Source organism: Phalacrocorax aristotelis, chromosome 4 (genome assembly GCF_949628215.1).
Source record: "Phalacrocorax aristotelis chromosome 4, bGulAri2.1, whole genome shotgun sequence".
NCBI lineage: Eukaryota > Metazoa > Chordata > Aves > Suliformes > Phalacrocoracidae > Phalacrocorax > Phalacrocorax aristotelis.
In genome coordinates, this window is record NC_134279.1 from 9,534,699 (window position 1) to 9,561,813 (window position 27,115).

The following is a 27,115-nucleotide window of genomic DNA, read 5'->3' on the forward strand; positions in this document are numbered from 1 at the left end:
TGCAAAATGACAATACTTCAATTTATTTTTGAATGGCAATATAGATTGTCAAGGTTGTGTATAATTATAATAAATATATAAACTGCTACTTGAACCATAAATGACCACCTGGGACCTCATTTTTACATCAATGTTCTTAAAGGAAGCTTTGCCTGATGTCATGGATTGATACAATATATGTTTGTCCAAAAGACTATAGGTAAGAAACAGGCATTTTTGGTGCCTCACCCTGTCTTGCTTGTGTAATCAGGTCTGGCTTCTCTCATGCTTCTCTGTCCCAGCCAGGCACAACCTCTCTTCTGCTGACAAACTCCATGTGAGGTACCTGTCTGCACCATGACTCTTTGCTGCAGCCCAGACATAGTACTGCTTGGCCTTTGGGGAACTGCAGTCATTTCCGCATCTGTGCTCACCTTTCTGCATTTGGATGAGCACAGACTACCCAATTTCAAGTAATTAATCTCTCATGAATGATTTACTGCAACACACAAGCAAGTTCAAATTAGTTTTCCTGTATCTTGAACCACTGGGGGCAGTTGATGGCTTTGGGCACTGGGTTATCTGAGAAGATCCTGAAGTGCAGCGGTGAAGCAGCAGTCCGTGGGCTTACTCCAGGAGTTCTTGCATGTCTTGGCTGCGCAACGGGAATCCCACCACGCTCCACCAGGATGCAAAACAGGTAGAATATCTGCATAACCTATACAAAGGTATCAAAACACAATGTGACTCAACACGTTTATAGCCATCTTCCTTATTACACTTTAAAAGCTTCATGAAGTCTGCATTTCTTCCAGGTTTTGCATACTTGGATGTTAATAAATAAAGTCTAATAAAATATTTCAACAATATTAAATTCACAGGCAAGGTTTGGGATTTAGGAGTGGGGAAAGGTCCTTCCTATTAAAAAAAAGTACATATATACCTCTATGTATGATTAAAAATTAACTCCATGTGCTTAAGAGCAGTCAGTAAAGGGGAAAATACCATCATCTGAGCATCTCAGGTGACTCAATCAGCTAGTTAATACTCCAGGATTTACCAGATGTACAAGGATGCTCACCAGCAAGAAAAGCATTCTGTCATTACACTGCAAAAGACCAAAATCAACTCTTCTAGCAAAATGAGGTGAATATGAAAAGAAGCTTAAGGTAGCCAGCTGGAACTCAAGGAACTGAAGACAGCCATGATGTCACACTAATGGTATTTGCATCAAAATACTGAGATGCAGTGTGAGGACCTAGATTTCACATTTTGTCGGGGGAAAAAACAGTTTCTCTGGTGTTACAATACCTAACACTACTGCAAGGGGCTGGCTCAGTGCAGTTTCAGGGTGACAAGAGCTCCTTACAGGACTAAAAACCATTTATTCCCAGAGATTGTTTGTTGCAGAGCTTCTGAAACAAGAGTGTCCCAGTGATGGTTACCATGACTGCAAGTAAATATTATCCTGTACTTTCCCAGATTAACTCTGACTTACCTTCTTTGTTCTCTCTACAAATATCAGTGTGCTCTTCCTTATATAAGAAGTTAATTGCATTTTCAATAGCGCTCAAGCACTTTCAATCACAAAGAAGAAAATGGCACTTTGTACAGAAAACACAGCATTTAAAAACTACTAGTCAAGAGTATTTTACTTGCTGGTTTCTCGAGAAAACACCCTCATCCTCAAATATTCAAGAAGGGGACATAGCTGGTGGGAGAGGAGTCAGCAGAGAAAGAAAACACTCCATTATCTGTTGCATGCAATTAAAAGCTCCTCAAAACACCTCAAAACAGATGCAAGAGTTCTGAAAATCCTGGTTTCTCATACATATTTTTTGCTGCAGCACTAAACTTGGGTAACTCTTCAATAGGAAAGTATTCTCTCTGCTGAGACATCAGGAACAGCAAAGGTAATAAACCCCCACCTGCCCTACTGCACATCCCTGAAATGGCCTTTCACATCGCTCCCGGTGGTACTAGTGGGCAACAGGAGCACACGGAATTGTGTCACCAGTGGTTTTGTCTCCCAAGGTTACCTTTTTACAAGCATCTTTTGAATCCAGATGGGAAATAAGATAAACACGCCACTTGACCAAAAGGCTTTTTAAAAGAACTACATTATCAAAGTGGGTTCCTAAATAACTTTACAACTATGCATCCTTTCTATTTCCCCAGCTTGTCTGAGCGCTAGCCAGGCAACAGCTCATTTGCCCTACTTTAGGTGCTACAACAATAACATTACAACCAGAAGTTTAAAGAGGATTTTAAGTAATAAACCACCCCAGCCCGACAATCTTCAGGACAACAGTCTAACCACTCAGCAGTTTTATGTCCCTTCACCCTTCCGAGGAGTGGATTATGAGCAATTAACCAGCCACAGAAAAGACAAAAATCCCTCAGGCCTGTAAATATTCTGGTGTGTCCCACAGCATGGGTAGCAGTAGCAGCACACCCAGGAACAAACACTGCAGTGGAAGTTGATCCACAAGGGCCAGCAGTTCCCAATGTTTGGCCTTTGCAAACACTTCCCACTATGCCCCAGGGTCTCATGTGCTGAGGCGGCCAAAGCAGGGCCATGAGTTTTCTCCAAAAATCACCTGCAAAAATAAAAAAAGTTGAGGGGAATGGTCTCAGTTGTATTAACAGAAGTATTTTATGCTTCTGAGCCCACAGCTACTTTGTCTATAATATAGCCACCAGTTTCAAAAGAAGGTGGTGGCAGGGATTTTTGTTTGTTTTCTTTTAACTTGCCTTGAAGACTTTCACCTTCAATTTAATCTTGAAATAAACCCAAGACTTGCAGAGGGATATCAAGTGCAGTTGCTCTTCCCTCCCTGCTCTCCTTGCTCCCATACCCTCCCAAACCACAACAGGTTCTGCAGAAGCCTGTAATTAACCTTTTCCTTCTAAACTGGAGGGCCACTACAGGAGAATTTGGTGTTCAGCACTGAGTTGAAGGGCTGACTGAAACAGATAACCATTTCTTACCTACACCTTCAGCCAGCTGCGTTCTACTCCGGAAGCTGCGAAGTATGATACAGCAGGCATTGTCCACTATGTGCAATGAACCTCTTTGAATTAAAAAGTGGTAGCCCATAGCTACCACTTAACATTAGCAAAAATGTTAAAACTTATTGAAAATGAACAGTAGTCCCTCCACTGGGTGATTTTCCAGATGAATTGCATAACAATTTAAAGTTTCTCAGTGGCTCAAAGACATATAGTCTTAACAGTCCTTGAAATGCCAAGTAGGCCCTGAAAAGGTAACATCGTTATGTTAGCATGCTTATCTGTTGCATGCACTATGCCCATTTTAGGGGGGCTCCAGAAATGACACTGGACATTTTATAACATTGCACAGACAAACTAAATGTGCATTACTACTTTGCTTCCAAAGGCAAGTAAAGTGACTCATTCAAGTCACACACCACCTGTGACAAGGGCAAAACATGATACATTCCCTGGACTGTAGCCACCCTCAACACCAGGAAGACAAGACACCTGCATTAAAATCCAAGGCCAGAGCTCTGAGTTCCTTCCGTAGATCATGGCAGCAGCCAACACAAGAGATACTCTTGGAAACTAAAATGACAAAGCAAACAGGAAACATTTGTCCTGCCATTACTACAGAAAGACATGGCCTAAGAAGTTTCCTTGCTCAACCAAAAACAACCTTTCTTGCTCTTTCCACATATTTCAAATGCTTCAGGACTTTGTTGCAATAAGTATGCCCCACCTACTCCATCGCCTCCCTGCACTGCATTACCTACAATACCGAGGCGGGTCAAAATATCCCTATGAAAGTTTATATGGCAATTTTAGCATAGAAAGTGGAGATGGACAGGAGATCTGGGAGGCAAAGGTCATCCTATTTATGATTGCTCTTTGTGGAATAATCAGTGGAGGTGACTTAGAAATTAAACTTAGATTCTTAGAAAAGGTACAGCATTGAAGAAGCTGTCAGGGTGAAGTGCAGCTGATATGTGAGGAATCCATTCCACTGAAGTTCCCTACTAACCATAGATGTCGGCAATGCCAGGAGAACTTGGCGTCCTGACTCTAAGAGGAGTTGTCCGGAGGGTGGAGTGGTGTGGAGGCATCACGGCCAGGCTCTGTGATAAATGGGAACTCGAGGTGCCGTGGAGCTGGTACACTGCATATTTGCTACCCTGGGCCAACAGTCTGTCATACTTTTGACAAAATACTGTCCTTTTGGTGAACTTTGCTCATGGTAATATCATTACAATACCAAAACACACCTCCATCCCAAAAGTAACCCGCTTCTATGGTGTGACCACCCCTCACTGGGCATGTGCTTTGAATTTCTTCTAGTCTACACTTTTAAAAGTAAAGCGAGGAAATTTTACACCAAGCATAATAAAGGTATGTATGACTAGGATGACTCAAGCTCCACCTGAAAGGTAAAAAAGAGTATAAAATGTGTGAAGAGAAAGAGGGTGTTAGGGAAGATACCATCTCATACCACTCTGACTTCTGGGACCAGGCAACGGGCTGAGCCATTCTTCCCCCCCCACTGGGACGCCCTTGGGTAAGATTGGAAACCTACCCTGTAGTGTCTCTTTAAATCCCTAACGTATTAGAGTTGCTTTGCTTCATATTAGAGTCACTTCATATTTGTTTAGCATACTTGTAGCCTAGCAGTGTACTCATATCTTTGGTATTTGTGTGTGTCTTGTAACAAGCAATCTTATCACTGGTAATCCAAAGAACCTGTGTGTCTGTTGCTTTAATAAATTGCACTATTCATTAACCGAGCCATGATCGTTCTTATTGAACGCGACCAGCTGGGGCATCTGCCAAATTAGTTACTAACAACAAATGCCCTGATGAGTGGTTGCTCCTACAACCCTTAAAAAATAAACCGTTGACCAAGTCTGAGATTAAGACCACTTAGACGCACCTAGATTCCTCTCGGAGGAGTTTAGGAAGTAAGGGGGTCCTGTCTGAACCTTGTGACTCAACGGTAGGGTCTTTCCCTAGCCTCTCCTCAGAGTCCTACCATTAATGCAACACTCTTCTAGACCTCTGCTTTGAAAACTGACTGAAGAAATAATAACCACACAAACACCATCCTGCAAGTTCTTGTTAAGGAAGGATTAACAGCCCGCTTACCAGGTATTTCAGAAAAGTCAATGGCATTACCTTTGCTGCTTTTGAGTGTTAATTTACAAGGAATGAACAACACAGCTTACCTATTGCTTGTGTGATCTATACTCATCTAGCCCAATATATGATAAAAATAGCCTCTTGCCTGTATTAGAGACTAATGCCCTTTGAAAGCTCAGGCAGATGACCACTTGAAAAGCATGAGGGAGTAGAAAAAACAATAGTTCCATGTATCTCCTACCCTACATCTATCTAATTTCTGTTTGAAGTCTGGAGTTGGTCTTCTGTTTGAAGATCTGCATATTCTAATACTCAGAAAACAAAATCTAAATGAAAATAACCCCACCTGTAACAGTTATCCACAGGGACCAGAAAGATACCTCTGCTGCCGCCCACAGCACTCAGTAACCTATAGGAGTAGATAAATCCATATAGTAGCAATAGCCAGTTTCACAGACACCTGGTGGTATTAACTCCAAACTGCCCATTTTCCTTAATAAGTCCATCAACCATATTCTCTTTTTCCATGTTTTTTTCTCCCTCCCCCCCCCCCAATTTATTTCATAAACAGCATCTAAGTTCTTCAGTTCAAATTGAAAACTCTCTCTGACTGTTGCTTTTTCAAAAGCACTTCCCTGTAACATCAAGCAGTTCACAAACACCTGACAAAACTCACCAGGCTGACATCTCTGGGCCTTTAGCATTACAGTGGAGGAAGAATTCTGGGTCAAACAGAAAAGCGCAGAGTGCCCAAGAGAGAATACTGGTTTCTCACTGCCTCCTCTCCAGCTCCCATACTCCTGCGCCCTCCCCACAAAGCACAGCAGTTCCTGTCAGGGAACTCACCCCATCCAGGCACAGATGTAGTTACTCCTTTGTTTGGTGTTATGAAATGAACTGTTTTCCTCTAGAGAACTTTCAATAAAGAAACACGGGATTTTCTCGCAGGTAACAAGGGATAGGATGAGAGGAAACAGCCCCAAATTGTGCCAGGGGAGGTTTAGATTGGATACGAGGAAAAATTTCTTCACCAAAAGGGTTGTCAAGCACTGGAACAGGCTGCCCAGGGAAGTGGTTGCATCACCATCGCTAGAGGTGTTTAAAAGATGTGCAGACGTGGTGCTTAGGGACATGGTTTAGTGGTAGACTTGCCAGTGCTAGGTTAACTGTTGGATTTGATGATCATAAAGGTCTTTTCCAACCTAAATGATTCTATTATTCTACAACCAGGTCTCTAGGGGAAGTTTGAGAAAAGTAATGCAACACAGGTTTAGTCAGGGATGATCAAAACTGCTCTCCCCAGTCAAGTGTACTCAATGACTATCCCTCTGTAAGTGAACAGAAAACTCAATGTATTACTCACATACTCACAGAACATCATGTGCTCAGCTACCTACTCTTTCAGCCCTGGTGCCTTGCCTGACTTCCATTCCCTCGTACACAAGAGAAGCTTAATCACATCATACCCAAGCCGTTATAAGGATTAAGTGCAATACCCGCTAGGGAGAGAGGGCTCTGGGCACATGGGCTAGGAGTACACCATAGCAGGATACACCACCTTCTGAAAATGACAGCAGGCAGGGTCACGCAGCTTTGTGAGAAGGGTGCAATCTACATTCTCCTTAGTCCTTTCCTCTCCCCCCATTTCCCTGAAGCAAGGGCTTGGGTGGGCTATGGGGAAACTCACAGTTACCTCTGCACTCCTAAAGCCATGAGCCCCTTACAATATACAACTTGGGAAGAAATGTTTTTATTACAAGAACTGACAAAATAGTGGTGTGCAGAGACCAGGCTGCCTCTCAGACTGTGGAATCCACAGCAAAGGAAATAGTTTAGTGATGTTTCTTTTTTACTACCATGTCCATAATTCCCACAAATTATAAGTTTCAAGGTTCCCCTAATTCCTTGTCCCCTAATCCTTGTTTCCCGAAGCTACTCACCCTGGGCACCATGACATTTTCCACAGGACCGGGGAGGAGACTCCATTTCTCCTGTGCTGACATAGTCAGCTGAGCTTTATTTCCTCAGGAATAGCAGGAGTTTGAATTCAAGTAAAACCCAAACTCCCTCCTATCATGACGGTGCTATTCCTCAAGGAATTTACAGAAGATCTTCAATGACTTCTCTCTCCAGCATTTTCATATTTCTAATTTTGACCAGCTCTGTTGACCCAAACAACCTTCAACCCTCCAGAAAAGACCCATAAGCATGAGGATATTACACTTATTTGACAGTCAAACACATGTTTGGGGGGAAATCCCAAACAATTAAACCTCAGTCCCAAACCTCAAAGACAGTTACTTAGAGAAGTAAAGGGCGGAGCAGGAAAATACAAAGTCCCAGCATTTACAAACAGATAAATAAATATCTAGAGGCAAAAGTGCAGTACATTTTCCTCTCTTTCAAGTATAAAACCAAAAGGGAGAGTAAATGAAAATTTGTATTTATCTCAAACATTTTTAGCAGGTCAACAGGTAAAGTTTAATAAAACAATTAAATTTCTATTTACACTTTCCAGAACAGGATCACATATTAAAATCATATAGAAGCTATAAATACACTCTGTATACAAAGTAGCCAAAACTACTGTAACCACTGGAGGAAAGGCTTTCAGAAAAAAATTTACAGATATCTACACACACGCAGAATTAGGTAGGAGCAAAGAGGACTTTTCACAGCTCAGTATATTTTGCAAACAACCTTTTTTTATACACTGATTGAAATAAGAAAACACAGAAACAGTGTTTTCCTCATTTTTTACTTAATTAAATCTTGTAGAGCTCTTAGAGGAAGTTAACCTCTGCTACTTGTGATTTGCTGTCACCCCTTCTCAAATTCCTCTTGGCTTTCTCCCAGGGGGCAATGGCTTTACAAATGTGTAAATAAAGGATTTCTGTGAGCTCCTCATTATTCTTACAAATGAAAAAAAACCCAAACACACAGCTTGACTCCCAAATCAATGAGGTTCTATGTAGCCAACAATTTAAAATTAATAACTTTGTAGTTATAAGGCATGTAAAGTTGAAATGGAGGTCACTGACCAATTCTGCAAAGAACTACACAGATCCTTACACAAACATGGTGCAATTAATCCTACTGCTCTCAATAGCACTGCTGCAATACACAGAGTGGGGCACAGGCGTGACTCTTCCCCAGATTTGAGCCTAGGACTCCAACAGAGAGGCCTCATATACAACTTGCTGCCATCGGTCTCCCGAAGAGAACTCTGTTTTCAAACTTCGCTTGCTAACATCCTTCACTCCAGTCCAAACACAGCTTTAGGTCTTCAGTTCTGAGCCCCTTCTTAAACATCTACACTCTGCACTCTCTTTTCAGATGTTAGGAGCAAACAGGTGTATGTGGAAATATAGATTCTGTCATTTGTTACGACCCACTCAAGTAACAGTTTGTCAAGTCCCAGCAGACCCTTCAAAAAGGGGCAAATGTTAGTCACTCATCAATTTAACCATAGGCACAAGAACTGCACCATTAATATTTCTATTCTGCAGGCAGGCAGAGAAATATCACTAGCTTCATGAATATGGTAGCCTTTAAACTCTGTGCGCATTTTAGAAGAGGAGTCATCACAATTAAAATATGTTAGAAGCAGAACAGAACATTTTACTTGAGAAGCTTTGTCCCTCAAAATTCTTCAAGTGACACTGCACAGGAAATACAAGCCCCACTTTGCAATTTTTTCTCTTCCAGACAGGCCTTTCCATCCATACAGGTGTTTTTTTAAAGGACAGAGAATATTATTGGATTGGACTGGCTTTACCACCAAAAAGGCAAGCTGAAGTTGGCCATAATGAAAAAAAAAAACAAAAACAACCCACAACAACAAAAAAAATCTGAAAAAATTAAAAAATTGTTGTCAACTAACAACTCCAAACTTGTGTAGTGAAGCTTGTTTTCCAATCATCCAATGAAAACACAGACTTCCTACTCTGCAAATCCAACCAGTGAGATGCTCTCCCTTGCAGTTCCCAGAGGAAGGCCCCCTCCATCCATACCGCAGCCACTCCACAGGAGGAAGCAGCAATTGCCCTTACTAAATAGCAAAACCTTCTCAGAGTGCACTCCAAGATGGCCTGCTGGCTCTGGACCGGGCAGAGGCACACCTGGTCTTCTCCACTGGGTCTGACTTCAGGCTTGAGCTAGTGATGGGGCTCGACAGGCCTGAGACAGTGCCACGTACACACACGAGAACAAGCGAGGGCTGGGAATCTGAAAGCAAAACAGCACTACAGTTGGAGATTTGGTTACTTTCTAAATTAGGCAAACTGGTGGGTTTAGAAATCACAGTTTTCAATTTAGGGATCTAAAAGTCCACACCAAGATTTCAAATGTTCAAGGAGAATTTATTTGACCTGATGGGAAAGTTTCATTTTCTTCCATATTACAGAAAGTATGAAATTTATAAATACAATTTGACAGGTAGAAATATAAAATGTATCTAAAATCACTAAGTTGCCAAGACTACGGAAATTTTAAAAATAATTCTCCTACAACTTTAAATGACAGAAATACAGTATTTGCATTTGTCTTTGCTCCCAGGGAAATAAACAACCACAGTCCAATTTGCTCAATTACCATGACAGTGCTTTTCCAAGACAAACTAACAAGGCTCAGACAACAGAAACTGATTTTTCAAGTAATGTCTTGCTGCATCATCTTGGTGATATAACAAGCCATTAGAGGAGTATTTTGTCTCGCTTTTCTTTAGTATCACATCAGAAAAAATACCGCAACAACATGTTTTGCCACAAAAAGGGCACTGAGAAATGTAATTTGTCTTAATATGCTAAACTGCTGATCTAAATCCTTTGTCAACAACTGGACAAATACATAAATTACATATTTATGCTCAGATGACATTTTGTTTTCAAGAATAATATCAATAAACCCATTTTCAAAGCCAAAGGGGCAGGCACATGCCCTGATGGTAAAGTATGAACTGTAAAAAGGGGAAAAAATATTATTAGGATTTCAGTCAGGCATACTACAATGTAATTGATGTTTTGTTGAGGATGCTTTCAATTCCTTTCCTGCATCCTTTATTATGCTCTTCAAAACCACCTGAATGACCTTAGCAGATATCACTACCTAAGGGATTCAGCTTCTTTGCAAATCCAGCTGCCTGCTTGGTAACTAAGTGCTAGTTACAACTAACGCTTTACAAAAATAACTTCAAAGGGAGTCAATCAAAATTTCGGACATCATACTCTAGGGAAATACTGAATAGATTTTTATTTAAATTGGCTATTAGTTATAGGTATCCAAATAGCAGTGCTGCTGCACAGAAAAATCTGTCCTCTAGTTTTAAGTTTGTATCACTTTACAAGGCAGAGCATCACTTGTAAGGGGACACAATGCAAGGGGTAACCCATAAGTGTCTGCATTGATTTGAAACTCCTTCACTGGAACTCGAAACATCCAGCTGTGTTGTGATGGTGTTATTTTCACTGATGTAAGCAAGGTTTGTGAAAATTGTGTGATGAATTTGACGATAATTCTAGACCAAGTTAGGTCTTCTTAATAAATGGTTCAAATACTGGGACCACCCCTTCCCAAACAATTTATTTTGACTTGCAAGAGTTTCCTCTATTAAAAACTTATCGCTTAATGGTCACAAGTGCTGTATGATCAAAAGAAACACAGAAAATGCATCTGGAAAGAAACGTTAGAGGTTATCTAGTCCACTTAAGTGCATCAAGACAAAAATTAAAAAGGTATACTTGCCCTAACAAATTTGTGTTTCACTTTTCTTGAAAATGATGGACTTCATAATCTCAGGAGATAGTCTGTTATAGTGAGAATATATTTGCAGGTACACTGGGGACACACACAAAAAAAACTTCCACCAAAAGCTTTTAAAGATTTTTTTCTTGCTAAATGGATTGTATAGCTATTGGAAGGGCTGGGGCGTTAGCTATTACTGTCAACAGTGAGGACCAGCAGTACAGCACCCAGCTCTGCTACAAATTTCCAATCTGACTACAAACAAGTCTCCTTTTCGGCAAGTTTGCGTAGACAAGAGTTCTGCAGGGAAAATACTCAATATGCATATGCAAAACACTGAGCAAAGTTGGATCTTGAACTCACCTAGAATCTCTGCTCTTTACTGCTGTACAGTTAAAGAATAGAAATGTTTCATTTTCAAGAGATATGCAGACACGCATATAAGGCACTTGATTGCCACTGAGAAGTTCAATGACCATGGAAGAAAGGGGAAACGCAACAACCCTGTAAATCACAACTCACAATAATTGCTTTTGCAATTGTGTTTGCTCTACAGCAATGACACAAAGATCATTTCATAGTCAATGCATCTATCACAAACTGATATCCACTGATGTTCACAGTTATAAAGAAGACTGCAAACAAGTAAGTGTAGTCGAAAACGGGGAAGTCAAATCAGGAAGGTATGACTTCCAAATACAGAAGACTAACACGCTGAGAGGCTGACTGAGGAACATACAGTGAACTTCCAGAGAAGGCAGTAAAAAAACTAGTTTCACAGGCATTCATGTCCTGCCTAAGGACACAGCACAATCTGGTGCTATGTTCCATACAGCAGCGAATATGGCAGACACTTAGAACCAAGGCATTAGCTAAATTAGCAAAACATAACTATGACCTAATTGTTTCCATAACAAGATAGGCATGATGTCAGCCTGGCTTTAGTGGTAAATCAGTGACTAATCTCACACTTGGTATCTACAGAGACAGGATTCAACTATACCACGCAAACTTACAAATGCAGTAACATAACGAAGAGGTACAAAACGTATGAGAGGGGAAAAAAATCTTATGCTGGCATAAACAGTGAAATTCCACTGAGTATCACTGGACTACCAAATGCTGGCATCATAGTCCAAGGCAATTAGCAAAAACAGAATATTCACCTGGCTTTGACAGATTTACATAAGCAACATAATATTGCTGTAACAGAGGCTTAGGGACATTGCTGCAGGGCCAGTTACTGGATAGGAAGGTTCAAAGTTGGAATGTCCATAAAAACGTATTAGTCAGTGAAACAAAGCCTTATGACATACCAAGGATTTTACTCAAACCAGAATATATTTAATAACTAGTATTTCAGAAACAATAATTATTTGCACAAACTATTTTTTCTTTCACTTACATACTTAAATAGCTACCCACACTCAGCTAAGGATGACCCATGTCAGTTTTACAGATGAGTAAACGGAATCAAGTGGCTGACAAGTTTCTGTAAAAGATTCCTTCTCTGAAATAAATGGATTTTCACTAGCACAGAAGTAGGGTAGGTGAGAAAAGTATTTTTTTCTTGATCAGCATGGCTGTGGCAGGGTCAATTACAAGATGAAGGAGTTTGCAGTTCTTTTTTCTGTCTGAAACAGACATTCCCTCTGGAAAACTCAACATCAGACAGACAAATGAGAATCACAGCCCTTTTCCTGTATGAGGCAAAGCATAAAAAATTATGCAGGTCCCAAGATATTTGTTCAACTGCCAGCCTCTCACAATTCAAACATTGACATGACATCTAAATTCACATATTTTGCATGCTTAAGAGAGGAATGTTATTCTCCTGAGTAGCTGCATGTGGAATGTGAAGTGGAATAAGCTTTTTTTTCTTAAAAAGAAAAAAGCTTGGACTACTGAAAGCAGAAACAGAGACTACTGCAGTGTAGCAATGCTATTTGTCAGCCTTATGCAATAAAGTATCATGGGCATAAACATGCCATGGAAAGTTCCCAAGGAAAACCAGTCTGGTCTCTTAATGGTAGGAGAGAATATCAGGGAGGAGAACTGAGAGCTCAATAATTACAGCTGAACATAGACTTTTGTTTAAGAAAGGAGTTTCAAAGCTGAGCCTACATACTGCTTCATGTACCTCCAAACTTCAGTCGCATGGTAAAGATACCCCTGCCCATTTCAAAGTGCCTTGTTCAAGTCCTAGTGCAGCCACATCAGCATGAAGCTCAACGCAGGCCCAACCTCAGCCAGTGATAAAAATATGCGCAAATTGTTGTAAGAGAAGGGGCGCATATGTGAAGCCATTAGGTCAAAGCATTCCTGAGATTGGAACATGTAGGAAAGAAAACCCAACCTGACAGTATACGAATTTAACTAGTAAAAAAACCTATTATTCTTATTTTTCCTCCTCTTCACTATGAGTGAGGCTGTTCACTATTGACCTGGAAATGTCACAGAAGACATACCACTTCACAGTTTTTGAAAATTTAAAACCCCAACCTGGGAATTAAATTGAACCTTTGTACAAAGCAATACAACTTCTCCACTTTCAGTGGAACTACAGCTGCTTGTGTTTAGAGATGAAAAGAGCCCACTACAGTTTCTGGCCTTGGAAAGTGCTGTCCTATGTTCACTTCAGAGGATTTGCATTGTTTAAGTGGGCACTTCAAATTTATTTTCAGTCAAGATGGTGGAAGATAATCACACTCAGTTAGTGATCAGTTCCGTTGCTAAAACTGACAAAAACCTTATTCTCGTTTTTGCTAAGTCCCTCTTATTTTAGAAGAAGCTGAGGATGTTATAACTGGGCAAGCCTCTGCAGTTACATGAATGTCACAGGTTGTTTTGGATCCCAGGAATAGAGTGATGGTCACTTCAGATCATTTATTCAGTCAGAGAACTTCTATACTTCATGTGGCAGAAGGTGATACTCCATGGCTCAGTGGATGATCATAAATGTACACAGTACAAATAAATACTAATAATACTATGCTGCATTCTACAGGCACATATGTTTCCTCCTACAATTTAGTGAGCTTTACCGCTAGCGTGAAGCATAAAGACAGGGGTAAATCCATTCATTCTCTTTGGACAGAAGAGCAAAATAAACAGTACATTCTACAAAGGCAGATTAACTTTTTTACCCGCTATATCTTAGAAGAAAATCTATACTCAGTAAGATGTATTTTTTTTTAACTTCAAAAGGCTGCTTAGATATGAATGCTCCATTTATCATCAAAAGCATTGCTTACTATGATCCTGTCTTCCTGCATGAAGTGCAGGATATTATTCATAATATTCATACATTAAAGTGCAGTTCAAAATCCAGTTGTTTTCTATTCAGTGGTCTTTTTGCAGTCTATGAAACAGATGCAAACTTCATCTGCTTAGTGTCGGCTCAGCGTACAGGTAAGCGCAAAGATCTGAGTTCTGAAAACATACGTAAAGACAGATGCTAATTAGACAAAGGATTAAAATATGACATAAGACGGTAGTTACTCTCATGACTCTTGCATAATTCTGTATGGCTTGGAAACATCATTAACAAAGGAATTGTGCCTAAGGGAGCAGTCTGTGTTTGCAAATAAAACTAGCTGTCAACATTGGCAGTTACACCCACTGCTGGCAATTGAGTACTCAGTAAGGAGGGCCAAAGAAACCTCTAGTGAGCATCTAAATAAACTAAAATGTTAGGCAGTGTATCTGGGGGGGGGGGCAAGGAATGATGCTGGCATTGGGCAAGGATAAAATGAACAGACTAGTGAACCCTCGAATACCAAACCACACTGAGCACATGCTTCAGCCAACATGTTTATCTGTGGAGTTGCACCTCCGGCGCACCAAGTCACTCAGCTGTCAAGAGAAAAGGTAGAGAAACACAAGATCAAAAGATTTACAGAGCTGAAGACAGCTACAATTCCGCCTGCATATGAACTGGATGTTAGTGTCACCTTTGGATATTGGGTGCTTAAGATGGAAAGAGAAAGAAATTGTAGGCTGAAGCCTTTACATGAATAAAATGCATTTGCAATAAAGTGATGCTGCGATATTCCTCTCAAGGCATTTTGGCAGGCTAAATTAAGCATAGATAAAGTCCGAGGCGGAATGCCCCTTGCATAAGCCAAAAATAAAGAGTTTTTTGGGTTGGGTTGGGTTTTTTTCCCAGATTATATTCTGAGCCATAGGAGAACACTAAACTTTTTGGACAGTTTATAACTTAGAAAACAAAATAAACACAGACACTGAAGGTGTGGATAATAACCATAAGGAATAGGTCATATGCTCCTCATCAAGCACAGTCAGAGCTAGAACTTTTAATGAGATTTGCTCCAAACTTCAGTATAGTCAAGATACAGAGGTTTTGTTCTCACAGATTTTGGCATGGTGCCTTTTTAAGATAAAGCTTGTAAGTGCCAATACTTTTTTATGCTCATCTGTAGGATGTACTTATTCCAATCATTACATTACTATGTTTAACATAAGAAGCATGATGTGAAGAGTGCAGACCACTGTCAACAGCAAACATCCAGCAAGTATGTTCCAAAATTAATGATCAAACTGTTGAAAAGCCAGACTGAAACAAGTGCCCAGTAATGAATTGTCACTGACAGAAACTTTGTTCTTCACCACTCAAGTTTTCATCAGAGAGGATGATCCTAAATAACAAGAGCAAGGTTTCCCATCTCTGAAAGCAAAGCTCAGCTCTCTTACTGAAAGGCTGACTCTGAAATCATTTGTGTGGGTGGGCAGCAAAACAAAGAAAAGTTTCATTGGATAAAATTTTATATTCTTTGTAGAAACGCATAATTCTATTTAGTGAAAGAGGGAGGCATCCAAGCCTCCATGATCCCTGAATAAAATAAATAAATAAAAAACACACAAAACCCCATTGCAAACATAAGCTGGATTGAATTCAGTTTTATGTTTTGGGTAAATCAGTCCTTCCCTGCCCGATTTTTCTAGTATTACCACCCAGAATGAAGAATATGGGAGAAAACTGCCTGTGTGATGTCCCTGAAAGAGTAACTGGAAGGGGCTCTCCCTTCACAGGGCAGTCATGATAAACAGGAAAACAAAATATGCATTTCAGTGATATTAGGCCAGGAAATACCCCACTGAAGTTTTGTGACCGTATAATTACAAGCTTTGATTTTTAAAAATAAGTTGTTCTTCTTCCTGACAGTTATAGGACTTGGTTTCCAGTGTAGAAGTCTCACAGAATTGCATTTACTTTATCGCATTGCTAACGCACTCAGGCAGACTTGTAGGACAAGCCCTGGTGCTCAGATTGCTTTGCTTGCCCTTCTTTGCTTCAACAGCTTGCAGTGCTGCTGAAATACACTCCCTGCACAAGCATGTTGCCAATGAGCTCACTCCCTGGCAGGTCACAGCAATCTCTTGTGCATATGCCAGGGAAGCTAAGGCATAATTTATTCTAATATTTAGAATATAAGGTTAGCACATCAAAGCAGATCCCAACAGGGATCCTTTCAATACCTTCCTTTGCCACACCTTAATTGTCTTAAGAGAGCAAATGATGCATTATGTGGTTTATTTCCTTTCCTTCTTCCCTTCACCTGAGCTGAACATGTTATTTCTAGCATTCTTGCATATCAAAGCAGTCATAAGTGAGAGAGGTTATGCAAACTTAAAAAAATTAAATCTGAAGTAACAAAGAAATAAAAATTAGCCATGTCGTCTAAATGAGCTTTCTTCAAAACCACAGCCATCTTCCCAGTTCTTCAGGGGACAAGGGAGGATATGATTGAGTCATCCTCCAAACCATTGTGCCTTCTTGGGTAAGAGAATAATACTTAGTAGGATACTCCTAATAGCCAGCAAATCTCCACTAAATGCAAGGTGTCAGCTTGACCATCTCTGTGATGCACCAGAAAAGCCAGACTTTTAAAGTAATCTTATAACACTTGGCAATAAATCAATAAATACAGTAACAGGAACAGTTTCAAGAGAGTACCACTCACTACTGTAGAGTGCAATGTTTCTATGAAAAAAAAAGGAAACTACAGTTTTTAATTGCTCTACTGACATGTTCTTCTTAGTCTGGGAAGTAAGACATCATAAACCAAAATTGACCTGTATATATTAATGCAAAATTGGACAGGTTTTAGGTTAACTCGAATCACAACTGTGATTAAAAAGAAGTGCGTATTATAAATTGCAAACAGTGTATTTGGCTTGCTGGAAAATACCTGTCCAGAGGACTGCATGGCTTTCATTTATTATTAAAATGAAACTGAGCATCTGTTTTGGCTCTAGCAGAACAAAATAAAGAACAAAGATTGGCACTCCTCTGAAGCAATAAAATGGAGGGGGAAAAAATAATCAGAGGTTGTTATCTAAATTACTCCACCACTCCATGCTTTCAAACAGAGAGGTCATTGAAGAGATTATCCAAGCTGCTGAAATTTGGGGAAGCCTCAGATAACTACTAAGAATTTAATATTGCAATAATATTTTTGAAGGGCTAATGGAAAGACCTGAGGTAGGGATGGATTAATCTGACATCAGTACAGACCAAGTAGAAGACGTGAAAGAGTTAAAGGGTATTAGCACCACAAATACCAGTCACACAATGTCACACAAAAGGCACCAAACACAGCAGGTACTCCTTGATTCAGTCAGAAGTCCTCCTACAAACCAAATACAACATCATAACCTCAGACTTTTGAAAAAGCACTGCACCTAGTACCACCTGACATTTTTGTTAAAACAGGATGATGGTACTGATTTGTACTTTAGCAGAAAACAAACACAAAGCTAATGGCTTGAAGCCAAAGTTAGGTAAAGTCACTCTAGAATACATACATACATTTAAAGTGGGGGTAGTTAGCCACTGAGACAACCTAGCTAAAGGCAAGACAGAGTCATTGTCATTTGACATGTTTAATATGGAAATGAGATGCCTGGAGATGGAATTGCAGAGCTGTGGGCCTCTCAGGCACACACACAACCAGTAACTCTTCCTTCTCTGCTTTGTAGAAAACAACGTAGTTCAAGTCTGTCTGCTCATGGCAGCTGCAGCAGAGTAACATTCTTCCTTGGTCTGAACATCTTTTACAGTAACATATGTCTGGCAAAAGGCTGGTATAAACTTTGGATCCCAAAAGACAAATACAATTTAATAATTAATGCAGAAATCCTAACCCGGTTAGTTTTGTTGTTGAGTCTGTACAGCATGTTGATTTTGTAAGAGCTACTATAAATAAAATAGGGTCAGATAATTAGGGGATTCCAAACTGGGATTCAGATACTCCACTGGGGTAGGGTAAAACCTCCACAAAAGACAGAATCAGATTTAGATAAGGCTAAAGTGTTCTTGTATGATTAGAAGCAGAAATATTGCAGGGTATCGTGTCAGCATGAGAAAATGATTCAACGGATTAAAGGAAACTGAAGTCAGTGAAAGTCCTTGCCATGTATACACTGAGCAAGGGAGGGGTGACACTACTTAAAATTTGGACTGGCAACCAGCAAAACTACCATAAAAAAAAACGTGTTCATAGAAAATAACCACAGAATTACTGCTCATATTTCAATTCAGCAAAAATACAATTCTTTGGTATAAAGGTTTTGGAACCCAAGTAAGTATGGAAAAGGCTTAGAACTGTTTTTCATCAAAGGTGTAAAACACTGAAAATTGAAAAGACCATCAATTGCCCTGTTATAAAAGCATGAGGGATGCAAGAATAAGCTTTAATGATAACATAGAATCAGGAGCCAACATAAAAACAGAGGGCTGGATACCATAGTTAATGAATCAGATGACTCTCAGAAGTTCAGTAACAGAGGTGAAATGAAATCCAGTAATACACAGTGAAGGGTCATGCATTTGTGGCTTAATCAAAAATACTTATGCTATTAGGAGCTGTTTCTAAATTTGAAGAATGACAATGAAGGTAGGATTTGATCCTGGAAGCCATTATTCAAACTTTTCCTTCTACTCCTTGAGCAAGACCTTTGAAATATCACAATTTAATTTTTTAGAAACTCTCCAACTACTCCTTGCTTTCTGTTTCTTTGACAAAAAAGACCCATTGTGACTAAGGTTTAGTGGGATATGATTTGCTGAAGCAAGTCTTTTATTCAAAAGAATAACACCAAGGATGAATGACCATCACAAAAAAAAAAAAGTCAGTAAGAATTAATGTTTCATGACACTTGAGTGTCACTGAAGGAGAAAGAGCATAAAACCAGGTAGATTTTTAAAAATTTAGTCCTAATTGTCAAGTAAAAGCCACAGCTGATGGATCACTGCATGCTCACAACTCATCATTTACCCAGGATACACAAAAAATATTTTTGAAAAGACTCAACTGTTGTTGTCTAGACTGGCACTACACTGCCAGATACACCTGAGAATGCTTCCCTGCATCTGTCAAAAGTAGAAATAAGAAATAAATATATACGTATATTAAATCTGTGAAACCACTAGTGTCATGAACCTTGCTGCCAAGACGCAAGCAAAACTGTAGAACAACCAACAGTGACAGATTATCATTTGTAAACTCTAACTTTAAGCCCTGTGGTCAAGCACTCTCTGAGAGTGTTCCCAGCATTGGTGTGTAAAAATGTTTACCTTGCAAACACATATTCTTGCCTATATGAACCCCACAATTGTTTCCATATATTCTTTAATACACCTTTACAAATGCACTGGCTGCTTCCAGGCTTTACAACTAGCTCGTTCTTATTTAAATGGCCTCTTAAAACTTGGAGTTCTAATCAGAAATCCAAGAGGGTTTTTTTTGTTTTGGTGGGTTTCTGTTTGTTTGTTTGTTTTTTAATTAAGACAATTAAAATGTAAAACGTCTACTACAATAAAAAAGTTTGGTTTTGGTCTGATCCAGCAAAATCTTTCATGTTCTTAATGTCAGAAGTAAAAATAAAACCAGGGTCAATTTGATTATCTTCACATTTTGACTATGAAATACTTCACCAGAAATTGTCAAATTACTGGCTACTTACAATCGCAGCTAACACACAGCAAGATGACTGTATCACATACATACTATTAGTTTTGCCCAAGTACTGGAAGCAGTGGTCAGAACAACATAATCAGCCAGGAACAAAGCAACCTCGGATCATGTTGTTTGCGTGACATAAGATGTACATGATCACATCTCAGCATAAAACAGATCAGGCCAAAGCCACAGGACCCTTAATCTTTTTTTTTTTTTTTTAATTACAATGAGATAGCACAAAATAACCCCTCTAGAGATTGCATGTACAGAAGAACTTGTATCTGCAAGTTACAAGACCGTACTAAGGCTTGTCAGCCTACAGAAAAACTGATACCAACCACAGGCATCCCAAATGCATTGTGGTCTCACCTAACGACGTATCCATGGAATTAATGAATGATACACTAGGCATGGCATGCCAAGCAACCTCTGTCACCCAGGCTTTCTACTAGCTTTTCTGACTCAGTGAGAATATAAACTGAGGTAAATTCTGCCCTTTTTAATGAGAATAAATTAGGTATCAGATGTTCTGAACAAGTAAGCTAATTAAAGACCTGAGCTCTACCTGCATGGACATTTCTGCAATGCACTGACACTGCACCTCTGCCATTTTCTTCAAGGACAAAGTTGATTTGCATCATTTCTGATACATGTGTTAAATTTCAATAGCAAAGATAATTATCCATGCTCATAAAATTAGCCAGTGCAGCCAAGAGACATCAGATTTAAAATAACCATTTTCACTGCCTAATCTTGTGTCTAGGACACAACACATCAACACACGTGAAGTGCTCTGAACATGGGCTAAACTGTCACCACCGCTGCAAACTACAGCACTCTTGAGAGTTTCTGTTCGCCTTCTACTCAAAAATCTGTTGTCGCTCCCTTATGCTCCAGGGGAAGGCTGGAAGAGCTCCATCAGTTTCAGAAGGTTACAGTGACACCTGAATGAAGCAGAATGGCAGGAAGGGAGGATGACTTCCCCTCTTCCTCCCAGTTTCAGTGTTCTGATGTTCTGAGTACTCTAGTTGTGCTTTTCAACACCCTTCTTATTCAGTTCCTTTTTACTCTTGTTGCTAATCAGACTTCTTCACTGATGAAGGACCCTCAAAATGTTCACATCTTGATGTGCAATAAAATTGAAAGAAGGCCTGCATGCCCTGTTCAAAGGGAGTCCTATTCCTGTCTCAAAACTGTTTTATGAAGACTTTAAGCTAGCGTTTCTTTCAACACTTAAACATGGAGAACATTAGATATGTATTCGCTCTCTGATAAAAAGAGTTAGCAAGGGATTTATGACATCGCTGGTTCATCGCGCAAGCTCTGCTTACAACAAATGCTGACCCCTGTAGTCATAAATTCAACCCAACAACAGAACAGTGATTTAATTTTCTTTTTAACCAGACAGAGGGAAGTATAATTTCAGTGGCATGTTGCTGGCTTGACAATTACTGGAGGAGCACTTAGCCAGTTGCTGAAAGCCCAAACACTCTCTGGCTCCTCTTTTAATGAGGACTATGCGACATGAAAGAAAAATAAGCCAGACTAAACAATGATATCCACCTCCCAATCTTATGCAAGAAACATGATCATCTTCTGAAGATTTCCTATTTATAACTTCCTAACTACCATGCAACCCCAAACATGCTACACACTGTACAACAGAACTTCAGAGAAACCAGGCCCTGTGCCCTAAAGCACGTAGACTTTTCCAATCACAGTGGCTAATATAAAAAGGTATTACCTCTACCTACAAATTTTGCCTTCTGTATAGTCATGCAGCATGCTTTGTATGCTGTTAGCTATTTAGTTTGCCCCCAACATCAATATGTATCGTTCATACTTTTGGCACATGAATTCACTCACACAACTTTTCTCATCACTGTTCAGGTTAAAAATCTAGCCTTGAAATTAAATTGAAAGTCTTATTTTTGCTAATCTTCCACCCTAATTACTCAAACTAGTGATGACTGTTAATGTTGTACAGCTCCACAAACCAGATCTATTTAATCAGTCACGCAGCTTCCATTTTACATTTAAGGATTCTCAACAATTGACACATACACTTACCCACAATCCATTTTACATCCATTAAGGAGCAGATGACTGCATGTAACTTCCTGAGACCCTCCTTCTCAGAAGGAGAAAGTGCAGCTTGATTACAAGCCACCTCCATATTTTATTCCAGCAATGAAAGTTGGCAGGCAGCGGGGAAACTGTTGAAGTTTATAGTCACAAGCTGGCAAACACTGGAGAAGGTGAAGTGATAAATTGGTGGCACCTCCTTGCACCCTGGACACTAGCCTGCCCTAGCCAGAGCAACTCTTTGGGAGCAGTGCCCTGGTACAGAAGTAGCCAGCAAGCTGATTATGAAGTGGAACGATTCAGAGGGCAGATGTACCAAAAAAACAAACAAAAAATATTTTTCCCAGCCAAAACCAATTCCTTGATCTGGTTCACTGCGTAGCCATGTGAACGGTCCTGCCACACAACAGAGGAAGAAACAGAGGGTGGAAACAAATACTCACGTCTGCTTCAGCCAGCTTAAACAGTACTGCATCTGAATGCCAGGCAAGGAATGAACAAGCTACTGAACTACTAGCTGAAAAATAAGAAATGGGAAAGCAAGTATCATCTCCAAAATTGGGGAAAATTTATTCCGTGCAAGGGACCTGCACCAGTTCACTACACTGGCTGAGTCAAAATATTGTTTGAAGGCATACTTGCCCAAAGATTAATTTCATTTTTAATAGACTAGCTAGGAATAGAAAAGCACAAGAGAATGTAAACGAACTGGTCCAGTAATGGAGCCTGAAGTGTTCCCTCACACTTTAAATTCACCTTAACTACAGAAACAAAATTCATCAATGATGCCTAGCATCAGGTGAAAGCAGTTAGCCCATAAAAACAAATTTGTTACAACATTGCTGTGTTTCACATTAGACAGGAAGTGCTGTTGACCAGGTCTAATTGCTGCTTTGACATAATAAACAAAAGCTAAATTAAGGAGCCAAAGGACACAGGCAATGTGACAAACTCTCTCTCTACATAGCTAGAGGGTTTTATTTTATCATATATTCTACACAAAACACAAGGCAAAAAGGTCACTCGGTAGTTTTAAAGTCACATATGGTAACCATATGTGACTTTATTGCTCTACTTTTGGCTAGTGGAATTCCACAGCAAAATCAACCCATCCAAGAGAGAGCTGCTGCCATCCCACCTTCCCTCTTGCTCCTATTTTGCAGTCTTGCCCCTACCACTGCCCTGGCACAATCACACACTGACCTAAACCAGGGCACTGAGAAAAACCTAACCCTGCTGAAAGAGAACCCATTTTTAGCTGTTTCAGCTTCTTAAAACGGCTTGCCACTTGGCTGTAAAAGCATCACAGCCAGCACGTGAGAGAAGACAGATGAGACAAGGGCAGCCCTGAGTAAGCTCAATCCAAGCTAATGGGGACCAGCAGCCTTAGAAAGGATGAGTTTGTTATTAAGATGTAGGTTTGGAGGTCTGCTAACAGCCATAACACTCAGGGCTCTGTCCAATAACATTAGTACCTCAGGTTAAAGAAAGATTCACGTCAAGAAGAACATACTAAGCACAGGTGATGGAATAAGGTTCACTCCCTATTTTCTTCACTCATGTTTTTTTAAAACTCCAAACCAACTCACAGTTCAGAAGTTATTTCAGCAGGAAAATAGTTGGAAATAGCACTTTGGGAAAATAAAACCATGTAGCTAGGAATTAAACCCACAAATGGATTAAACCAGCTGCCCTGCCTTTGCCTCCCAGTTCTGCCTGTATGTTACGCTCATTGCACCTTCTTGTGGTAGAAGACAACTCAAAGAAAAGCTGAACTACATTCTAACTATAATTACAACAATAACCACTGCTGCAAAATTGGCATAAGTCCCCTCAGTGGAACAGACTAACAGAAGTGGGAGTTGCAATACCTTTGAAAAAGGCTAAAAATCCAAGAGGAATTTGGTTGCAAAAGAACGGCTTGCAGCTGAAAGCAGCATCGAGAGATCAGAAATGCAGCTGAGAACATGGGTGCTGATAGAATAGTTGTGGAATGACTGAACAGTCCCAGACCCACTTAAAGCATTTTACTCAAAGCAAAAGAAACCAAAACACGAGCAGAACCTCACAGAGAGGAAAACAACCAAATTTAAATAATGAAATTATATATGACAGCTCTGCTCACCCTTTTGTGCCGCTCCCTTTCCAAATGAATGGTTCCAAGAACTCTGACTACTCCTCTATAGCCTAGATTCTACTCCATTAAAGGCAACATAAAATCTTTCTGGCTCTACTTTCAAAACCACTTGACCCTGATAGCTTTCTAACTGAACTGTAACCCAGCAAGAATACTAACTTTGTGCACATGAAGATGTGTAATGAGCAGAGAGCAATATTTTCTCACACTTAGAACAAATATGTTGTTATTCCAGTTAGGTACATCATAAAAGCGAAGGCCAGAGAAACAATAATGTCTTTGGAGGAATGATGCTACAGACAATTAAAGGAAAGGGATATGCCTCTTAAAGGACATGATAAAAAGCCTGCTGCTTTAAGGGAAGCAGCCACTTATTAATGACAAAAAATTAAGATCAATACAAGTAGGAGAAACCTGGTCCCTTAATAGAAAAGATTGTCTCAGAAAGAGTTCTTACTGCTAAATGTTTCAGCATTCAAGATCATTAGAGTACCAAGTACCCTTTTTCCATTCCCAGACCATGAGAAAAGAACACTTCATTAACTCCTGTTAAGAGAAAAAGAATTATCTTCTGGTTGGAAAATGTATGCATCTGTACAGAGCCCCTTCTTCCTTGGCTGCTGCGCCGACAGCTCCCCCTTCTGTCCCAAGCGACTTTTAACCATCTTTCCGAGCACAGGCATACTTTCGATTAGTAAGAAACTGGCGTATCTGCTAAGAAAGGATAATCTGTACTGTCCCGTGCCCCTTAATATATGCAGATCAAAATACCATGCCCACATTTGATTAGAGAAATACGACCTGATGATGAACATCACAAACAATGTTTGTGATGGGGGCAACCTCTTTAGCAAGTCCTATTGTGACAGGACAAGGGGGAATGGTTTTAAACTGAAGAAGGGTTGATTTAGACTAGATATAAAGAAGACGGTTTTTACAGTAAGGGTGGTGAAGTACTGGAACAGGTTGTCCACAGAGGTTGTGGAGGCCCCGTCCCTGGAAACATTGAAGGTCAGGTTGGACAGGGCTCTGAGCAACCTGATCTAGTTGAAGATGTCCCTGCTCACTGAAAGGGGGTTGGACTAGAAGATCTTTGAAGGTCCCTTCCAACCCAAACCCTTCTATGATTCTATATTAACCATAATCCATTCCCAGAAGCACTCCTTCTTCTGTTAAAAACCCTTTCAATTACAGCACTTGAGAAGTCTTTCAACACAACTCACTTCCTCTTTGTCCTAATTAAGTCTGCATTCAAAAACTTTTATATTTCCTATGAAACAGTATAGAAAGAACCCAAGAAGTAGGTATCAGACACAAAGAACCGCCCCGCCCCTCACAGCCCAGTGCTCCACAGCACACTTGGTGATAAAATCAGTCACCATCTTGTGCTGTGTTTATGTTGCAGCTACGCAAGTAGCCCAGCCCTTTACTTAGTTTGGCACTACAGCCCCAAAATCACAGAACCTTCCAATGGGTTCCTCAAGCAGAAAAGTGAATTAAACCCAGGCCTTGCTGTTACTCAGCATGTGCTCCAGTAGTCTGCTATGCACTGTACCACCACCAGCTGACAAAACCTTGCTGGCCCAAGGTTTTTCAGAGATGTGGAGAAAAAACACAGTAATGTTCCTTCAAGAAAAGATTGGGAACTGAGGATTTGAAGCTTCAGCTTGCACACCTTCCTTCAGTGGACTGAACACCCAGGAGAGAGGGAGTTGGGACAAACCCTAATTGACAGCTTTTTCTCTCAGCTAGCTCTGGGCATGCTTCGTGTGCAGCTGCAGGTTTCTCAGGGTGCCAAGTGGCGGCAGCTGCTGCTCCCCATGGGTACCCTATAGGAGAAGGCTGGGCACCCAGCCCAGGCCACACGGGCAGCCTTGCACCAAAGCCCATTGCTTTTTCTAGCCTATACATCTGAGACAAAATACCCCATGTCTCTCTCCATTGCTAGACGCTGTATCGGAGAAGGTAAGATGGAAGTGTTGTAAATAACTAAAGGGTTAAACTTGCAGCGTGAGCCATTATTAACCTAAACCCACATCCTGAGAAATACAAATGACTCAGTGAGGCAACTTGTAACAGGAATTCAAGGTTCATGAGCTGAGAAACTTCAAGGACCAATAACAGAAAGAAACATTCTCCTGCCAGGAAGATCGAGCGATGCCACAACCACGAAGCAACGAAACCAGCGAGAGTCACAGTAACTGAGGGAAAAGTAATTCCGGCAGGGGGAGACTGCGACCACCGACTCAACTGAGGGAGGAAAGGACTACCCCTCCTCCTCTTAAGCAGTGAATTAAAATCACACTGCAGCTTTAAATTTAAGCGGAGAAGATACAGACCAATGGAAGAAGAGGATGCTCAATCATGCAATGATTATGTATTAGATAGGCGTGGTGTGTTAACTTCCATGTGTAAGTGTAAAAAATGAACTCCAGTAGGTGTGCATCCTAGGAGTGGGGAGATTCCCCCATGCACTCGGCGCCGAATAAAGTAATGCCTGCTCTTTGATACGCCCAGTGTTGAGGAGTTTTATTGCTGGTTTTCGGTGACAAAACTGCACTTTGTGCTTAATATATAAGGCAATAAGCCGAAGGGAAGCCCTAAAACTTCATCCCAGAGTTTAGCCCAGCTATTGAAAAATAACAACCAAGGAATAACAAAACCTCTCTGAGCGCGAGGGAGATACCCACGCGCGGGCAGCGCTATTCCTTTTATCAGGAGAGTTCACGTTCGCTCACAATCAACCAGGAGCAGACCCTGCCAGCTCCCTTTCCCAGGCCTGAGGGCTCCCACCACGATGGCAAGCCCGGCCGCCGCGAGCAGCATGGAGGCTCTCCCTCCTCTGAGGAGCGGTACCTGGAGCGGCCCACGGCTGCCGGAAGCAGTTGTTTCCACACAGGCCAGCCTGAGGAGACGCCTCAGCCCGCCACTGCGCCTGCGCGCTAACGGCTGCCGGGCGAGCGGATGGACAGCGCCCTGCGCATGCGCTACCCCCCTGCCCGACAGGGTGCGCCACAGGCGCCGCCGGCGCGACGCGATTGCGTCAGGCGCAGCCGCG

General features: G+C 40.7%; 1 long non-coding RNA gene across 1 annotated transcript; it reads right to left on the reverse strand.

Moving 5' to 3' along the window:
• On the reverse strand, window positions 1-27,008 carry LOC142056054 (uncharacterized). Its single transcript, XR_012660193.1, has 2 exons — window positions 26,914-27,008; window positions 1-697 (listed from the first exon to the last, which is right to left on the reverse strand). It is a non-coding gene; the product is annotated as an uncharacterized LOC142056054 (long non-coding RNA).
• Window positions 27,009-27,115: the final 107 nt, after the last annotated feature.